This window comes from Phoca vitulina, unplaced genomic scaffold, assembly GCF_004348235.1.
Source record: "Phoca vitulina isolate PV1807 unplaced genomic scaffold, GSC_HSeal_1.0 scaffold1, whole genome shotgun sequence".
NCBI lineage: Eukaryota > Metazoa > Chordata > Mammalia > Carnivora > Phocidae > Phoca > Phoca vitulina.
The window spans coordinates 51,340,331-51,348,342 of NW_022589704.1; the positions used below are offsets into that span (position 1 = coordinate 51,340,331).

The window sequence follows — 8,012 nt, forward strand, 5'->3', positions numbered from 1 at the left end:
GGGATGGAATGTTCTGTATATATCTGTTATGTCCATCTGTTCTAATGTGTCATTCAAAGCCACTGTTTCCTTATTGATTTTTTGTCTGTGGATGATCTATCACTGATATAATTGGTGTTAAAGTCTCCAACTATTAGTGTATTATTATCAATCTCTCCCTTTATGTCTGTTAATTTTTGCTTAATGTATTTAGGTGCTCCTATGTTGGGTGCACAGATATTTATAATTGTTATATTCTCTTGTTAATTCCTTTATCATTATGTGGTGCCCTTCCTTGTCTCTTGTTACTGGCTTTGTTTTAAATAGTGCTTTTCTTTTTAAAGAGATGAGCTTCACATGTCATATTTTTAAAAAATTGCAAAATGCTGCCTTGTCCTTGCACTCTTCCTCCATCTCCTTCCCTATTCCTTCTCAAACAAGCAAATTCCCTTCATGTTCTTAAAGAATGTCTAGGGAGATGGGAATAATAGTGTATTTGAAGAATGTGCATAGATACTACCCTGAAAATAAATGTCAGTATATTATTATACATCAAAAAGACTCTGAATAATATTATTATGCCTATTTTTATAAATAAGGAAAATGTCTCAGAAACCCAAACTGGCTTATTCATTATCAGTCAGAAATTATTAGAAAACAAACTAGATATGTCAAATCCAAAATTTATAATCTTTGCACTCTATGGGGAGGTATCACAAAGTGTTTCAAATTTCTATCATGCCATACTAGGTATTATGTAAAGAGAATTATACAGTAATATTGTCATAGGCATTATGGTCTATGTAAATTAATATTCATTTTCTTCAGACAGACCTATGAATGCAAAAAAAGATAATGAATATTAGACATTGAATTTTACAAATAGATCATTATAGAGATGATACAATAAAAGATAAGTTAAGGTTAGTGTTCACCTTAAATCTGTTTTAATTATGTACAAGGTGAATTTATCTATTAGAAGACTATATCTATGTTGTTTGTTGAATATATTCTACCTACTTTCTACAGTCTAAAATAGTAAACATAAGGGGCTTATTTCAAATCTTAATAATATAGGACTGGTCCAAGGCATAACTGTGAATTCAGTAAAATTTGTTTTCAGCATTCATTCATATTTCCTTTATCCTTCAGACTTCATTACCTAGACATATGGACATGTGTCTATTTTCCCCACAGGAAGGTTGATTTTTGCCATAAAATTACTGTTAGTTAAAGTACATTGCCTGTCATTTCTATATCATATGTCTAGAAGTAATTAAAAATTTTTACAATTTTTAATTACTTCTAGACATATGATATAGAAATGATAAATTAGTTATCCTGTTTTATAGTGCTTGATTTCTCATCATGTTGCTTTAGGATGCTACATGGAAATAAGCCACTGAGACTTTTCATAAATACCTTGGTAACATTTTGCAAAATATTTTTAAGTTATGTAGAGGTGTTACATTGATTAGTAAAATGCCTAAGAAATTATCAGCTATAGCTCACATTCTATATAAAGGAGGAAACTGAAGCTCAGAGAATATCATTACCCAAGGATCAAAAACCAAAAAGTAATAGACCCAGAAATAGAAATCCAGTTTCCTAAATTTTAGTCTACTTCGTTTCCGCATGGCTCTATTTCCACTCTATGGCAACCCTACATCTGCCTAGTTGGATAAAGAAAACAAGTGACTACTTTTAGTCCTCCAGGATAGGATGTCTGCTGTCTATGGGATATTCAGAACACAGTGGTTGCTGGATTCTAATTAACAAGACAGTTCTAAATGTGTACTAAGGATGTGCCTCATGCTATAGGTTGCATCCAAAGCCATTGTTTAATTGAGTGGTTATGGCAATCTTCCTAAATCATTGCAAATTATTAAGCAGCATGTGGTACAATTGGGACCAGGAAGGCTCAGGTGTAATAAATGATTGTCCTTTAGAGAGTCATTTCTTCATAATAGGGAAGTAATTCATTAGGGAAATAAAAGAAACTTCAACTGTAGCAATTAAGCATATTGAAAAATATTTTATATAGAAAGTCCTTTGCTTCTTGTCTGAACTAAAGCAGAAACCAACGACCCATTTCTGAAAAAGTTATCAAGACATGCAAATTCACTAAAAACAGAATTGTTCTTTGGCTCATTATTTACATTGTGGCATAAAAACAGCCATTATTTTCCAAGAAGAACGTTAAACTTCCATTTGAAGTGTTTTTATTTAATTCAGACTTTCATCTTTAAATAAAATACAAAAAACAAACAAGCAAACCTGAAAAACTCAAAGGAAAACCTAGACAGTATGATATTATTGGTGCTTAGAGATATGTGATCTAAAACAAAAAGTTGAAAATCCAGGTAATTCATAAAGCAGAAGAATTTTAAAAATAAATATAGTATCAGGAATAAGACTATAATTACTACACCAAAGGTAATAAGCCAAGGACTATAATGTCAAGAATATAAGTCTACCTGGCTCTATGGTCACCCTTCAAGTCTCATGGCTTTAGTGAAACTGATGATATCCTCACTTTTCCTTCTCTTCCTTTTCTTAAAACCTGCATACATGGTGTCTGTCATCTTCTAGTTTGCATATACAACTTTTGAAGCACGCTTTTCCTTTTTGACTGTATATTAATTTGTTTTTTTAATATTTTTTCTGGACAATAATTATAGATGGATATACCAATAATTCAAGTTGCATTTTTTTTGGTTATTCTATCATTTCTGCATTTTTCAACATTAGTGAATAAATTTCATTCAAATGCATTTTTGTTAACATTTGTTGGGTGAGAAATGATTTGAGGATACAGTATAATTTAAGGGAATCCTAAAATGGGTAATAATTTAAATCTCCAAAAGAAGAAAGACTGAAAGTTTACATATTAGATGCTCACATGTTTTTTTTTTTTTTTAAGTCTAACATCTAACATCTGGGCATCATGATCAGGGATTTAATTAAGGCAAAATGAATGTCAAGAATTTCACATGGATTCCATTAATCAGATTTGCTATTACATCATTTGAATTGGAGTCCTTTATTTCCCCACTTCATAAGTATTTCTTCAGGGACCTGCCTGTGGGTGAAAATAGGACATAGAGTTCACATTCCTTTGAAGAAATAGATGCAGAAAGGGGCATATGCCTGTGAGGCTCTCTACTGCATACTTAATGCATTGGACCAGGAGAAAGTAGGTTGTATTGAAATAGGCAAGTCTCACACTTTTCTTTAAATACGGACTTATTTTCTGAAAAATGTTTTGGGGTTGAAAAAAATTAATTATGGCACGAGTCCTAAAAAGACTTTTGTAAACTGGACAACTTCTAATATTAATGAAACTCACTAATGACTGAGCCAGCAGGATGATAAATTTGATTCAAAGAGTATTTGAGGACCCGGATATTTATAGCAAATGGAGAAGGAAAGTCAGAATAAGATTGCTAGGTTAAATACAAAATGACATAATAGTCTACAGTCAGTACAATCATATTTTCTACCAGGAAGAATTAATTTGTATCTCTATCAAAATATATATAGATATAGATATTATATATATAAATTATATATATAAATATGGAACTTCACAGAGCCTGGGCCCTAATCAGTAGTTAATAGTTGAATAAACAAAGTTCCAATCCCCTAGATAATTAATCTTCGAGTGGTCCTGTGGATGGTACTTCAATGTAACATTGAAAAAACATGTAATCCTACTTTGTCTAATTCCTAAGTTTTGGATGAGTTTTCCTAACAACATTAATATTTAGAATGATGATATTATATGTCTGGCAGAGTCTATAAAGATCATGTTTATCAAAGGAAACAGACCTATAATTCATTAGTGGAGTTATGCATGGGAACCACTGAGCCATTAATTTGTGTTTTTTTAAGAAAAGAAACCTATAAAATCCCTCTAAAGCAAATGAAGTGAAGACATCCTATTTTCCAGTAGGAAACATCTCATACAAGGAATCCTCAATATGATTAACAGCTAACTTCTCATTAGAAACCATGAAGGCCAGAAAGCTGAAGAATGAATTTCAAAATGCTGGAAGAAAAAGGACAGCTAAGAATCCTTTAAGCAGTAAAACTATCCTTCATAATGAGATCTCGTTCCCATACTTTCTTCTAGTTCTTTAGACATGGTTTCTTTTAGTTCTTTAAACATATTTAGATAAGTGACTTCAAGTCTTTGTCTCATCAGTCCATATCTGAGCTTTCTAAGGTACATTTGCTATTGATGGCCTTTTTTCATGTTATGGGCCAAATTTCTTACTTCTCTGCATGTGTCATAAGTTTTTATTGAAAATTTGATATTATAAATAATATAATGTAGGAACTATGGAAATCAGAATCTCTACCTCCCCGGGGTTTGTTACTTTTGCTGTCTGTTGCTGTTTGGTGATCTTTCTGACCTAATTCTATAAAGTCTGTATTCTTTGTCATTTTTGGCCACTGAAATCTCTGATCATTTAGGTTAGCAGTCAGCTAATAATTAAGCAGAGATTTCCTCTAATGCCTAGAACCAATTAATCTCCTAATTTTTGATAAAGGGCTCTACGTGCATGTTAGGGTATGCCTTCGTCATTGAGCCAGGCAGTTGGGAACTGCCTTAACCATTACTTCCAGCTTGTGCAGAATCTCAAGGGCAGGCAAGAGTGAGAACTTAGTACCTCTTTGGGTTGTTCCTGAAAACTGTACACCGCCCTGGGCATGTGCACAACTTTCTAGATCACCAGGGATATGTTACTCTTGCCAAAGCCCCTAGGAACATATTTCCCAATTTTTCTTTTTAAGCTTACTCTTTGTAAGCCTGTTTGCTCCAACTGTTATCCATGACCCAGGCAACCACAATGTTAACAATATTCTGTATTGTTTTTACAAATGCCCCAGAGAAAAAACTTTTCACAGTGGTGAATCTCCTAGTCAGGTCAGATAAAGACAACCTTGCAAGGCGGGGGGGGTCTTCTGGAGAACCACTAAATAGGTCAACCATTGACAGTTCTCTGGGAATGGGACTATGAAGGAGCTTCAACTGTGTTCCATTCCTTCCAGTGGCTGCCAGACTGCTGGTTTTCACTGTGATTATGGGCTGTAATTTTCAAGGATACCACTGAGCTGGGGAGTGAAGATAAGAATAGCGCAAGTTAAAACGCCACAAAACTCGCTGCTCTTACCGTGATTCCCATCTTTTCCTTGAATGAACTCTTTGTGAAGTGCGGAAATCCTTTAGTTAATTTCCAAAGTTATGCAAAATTTGATTCTGATCATTTTTTCCCCCAGTTTTCTCCTTGCTTTTATGGAGGAGAAAGTTTTCAGAGGTTCTTGCTCTGCCACCTTGCTGATGTCACCTGCGGAGACAGCTTTTGAAGAGAAGAGCAAAAAGAGGTAAGGGATAATGAAGGGGGTTATGGGAAGAGAAAAATACAAGGAAGATAAAACTGGAAAATTCCAAGCAGCCTGTAGTTGCACGAATGTCACTTCTCTGTCCAAAAAGTTATAATTGCTTCATAATCCCAACCCTACTAGAAGCATTTCAAGGCCTGAATATTCTTACCCTATGTTAAGCTTGCAACTCTACAGTTCTCTCTTTCTGAGTGTAGCCACCCTTCCAGTTAGGTGAGCCTTTGTCTCCACCTCCTTGCTCTCACCTGGCATCGACACCCATGCTGCAATTTATTGCTTCAGTCTAAGGCACTAGCTAGAGACTACATGCTGGTGCTGTCCCTGCTCTCAAGTGGAGGAAAATATGGGCCTAAGGCATTGTCTATGACAGTGCCAAAGTAGAGACAGATTATTGTCCCAGCCACATTTGGGTTGCTCATTGCTAGCCTAAAGACATTTTTCTTCCTATAGGGACAAAATAAAAGTTTTTTTGTTTTTTTTTTACCCCATTTTGTTCAGACTATTAGAGTGACCATTTGATTCGAAGTCAGAACAGAGAAGTGGAACAAGGCTAATCTAATCCCCATGCCCCACTGATGAGTGAAGCCAGGGACAAGACAAAGTTGTGACCAGTGACAGCATTATGGAAAATTTTAGACCTCGTCCACAGGAATAAAAGCCAATGAGAAAGTGCATATTTAAGAATTGAAAGAAAGGATAGGTTTGAAGGGAAAAGAGCAAAGTTAAACACAGTTTGGTAGTTTCTGGGTCGTTGAATTTGAGCTCGGTGCCAAGTGCATAAGAAAGACTTCTTAGTTGTCTGGTTCATACAGTAATTCGTAATAGTTCTGTTCAAGTTGATAGTTTTACAAAACAGGCTATATTAACTCATGTTATGTGGGCTAATTTGGTTGTTTCTAAGTCTTTAGTTAAAAAAGAAATTATCGCCCTGCTTGAACCAATTTAGGCCGCATCCCTTGGCCTCAGAGTCGCCACCGCCATGGCCAGCCAGTCGCAGGGTATCCAGCACCTGCTGCAGGCTGAGAAGTGGGCCGCCAAGAAGGTGGTGGAGGCCCGCAAGTGAAAGAACCGGAGGCTGAAGCAGGCCAAAGAAGAAGTTCAGGCTGAAATTGAGCAATACCGCCTGCAAAGAGAGGAGTTCAAGGCCAAGGAAGCTGCGGCTCTGGGATCCCATGGCAGCTGCAGCACCGAAGTGGAGAAGGAGACCCAGGAGAAGATGACCATCCTCCAGGCCTACTTCCAGCAGAACAAGGATGAAGTCCTGGATAACCTGCTGGCCTTTGTCTTTGACATCCAGCCAGAAATCCATGAAAACTACCACATAAATGGATAGGGGAGGAAGGAGCAGCTCTGCGTGCAGATTGGCATGTTAGATGCCTTCATGGAATACGAAGCTTCAGCAAAGCTTGAGTAGTTACATCCTTGTGAAGAGGCAATAAATTATTTCTGTATATTAAAAAAAAAACAATTATCCCCTTTATGAGAAAGCAGAAATGCCAAAACCTGAATGTCTTCAACTGACCGTTTGCTGCCAATTTTACAACCCAATCAATAATTTCCATTGCATTGGGTTTGCTTAAGAACCATCTATCTATATTCTATCATATTGATCCTCAATCTTAATCATTTAGACATTGTAGGGAAACTACATTTAAATGGTCCTTATAGAGGGATTTTTCCTACTTCTTTTGAACGGTGGGTAAATATCCAATTGAAGTCTGATTTTATTGCAGAAATAAAGCATTTATATGTTCACATTTTGAATCTATGCTAGAAAATACTAATCACTCAATCAGTACTGCAACTCAAGATTATATAAATAATGTTTTCTTTGAAAAATACTAAAAAATATCAAACTCTCCAAATAGATGGAAACACATTTCTGCTTTTAAACTTTCTTGGAAAATACACCTTTAAGGAAGTATAAAAATTTGAACAGTTCATTATCATGAAAATGAACTACACAGTAATGTTACAATAAGCAGAGTTTATTAAGAAGCTAAAATCTAGCAATTTCTAAAAATTATAGGATAAAGATTTATCAGAAGAAGTTTTTGTGTTGTGTTTTTGACATGATATTAGTTAGGTCTTGTTTTTCACATACTAGGCAAATATTCATAAATGCATTTTTTTCGTCTTTTCCCTTGAAAAACAGAAAATTGTTGGAGGCAATACATTAATTGTATTTTTTTCTTGTGTCTGATTAATCTTGCATACTCAAAAAGGAAAACAGTTGGGATTACTCTTTATGCTAAATTGATAATAACTTTAAATTAATTACTGGTGTTGTTTGAACATGGATTTTAATCTCTTGATTGAAAAAGACATTAAAACAGATCTTTAGCCATCTAATGACAGGAAACCAATTATCCGAGTGGATCACAGCATCGTAGATACTTAGGAAATATTCTTAACACAATCAACTAGGAAAGTTATTTTTGAGGAAATATCTTGGAGGTATCTTTTTTTCAATTACCATCAATAATTTAAGCCACTTGTAAATGCAAATCTGGCCACTTTTCGTAAATTTGTTGCAGTTCAAAATTTATCCAGAATGGAAATAGTCAGCGTCTCTTCTGACTCCTGAAAAATGTCACAAACAGCTGGAAACTAGGCGGGAATGC

General features: G+C 35.1%; 1 pseudogene; it reads left to right on the forward strand.

The window, feature by feature from the left end:
- Positions 1 to 6,367: 6,367 nt before the first annotated feature.
- LOC116641503 lies at positions 6,368 to 6,721 on the forward strand (annotated as a pseudogene).
- The last annotated feature ends 1,291 nt before the right edge of the window (positions 6,722 to 8,012 follow it).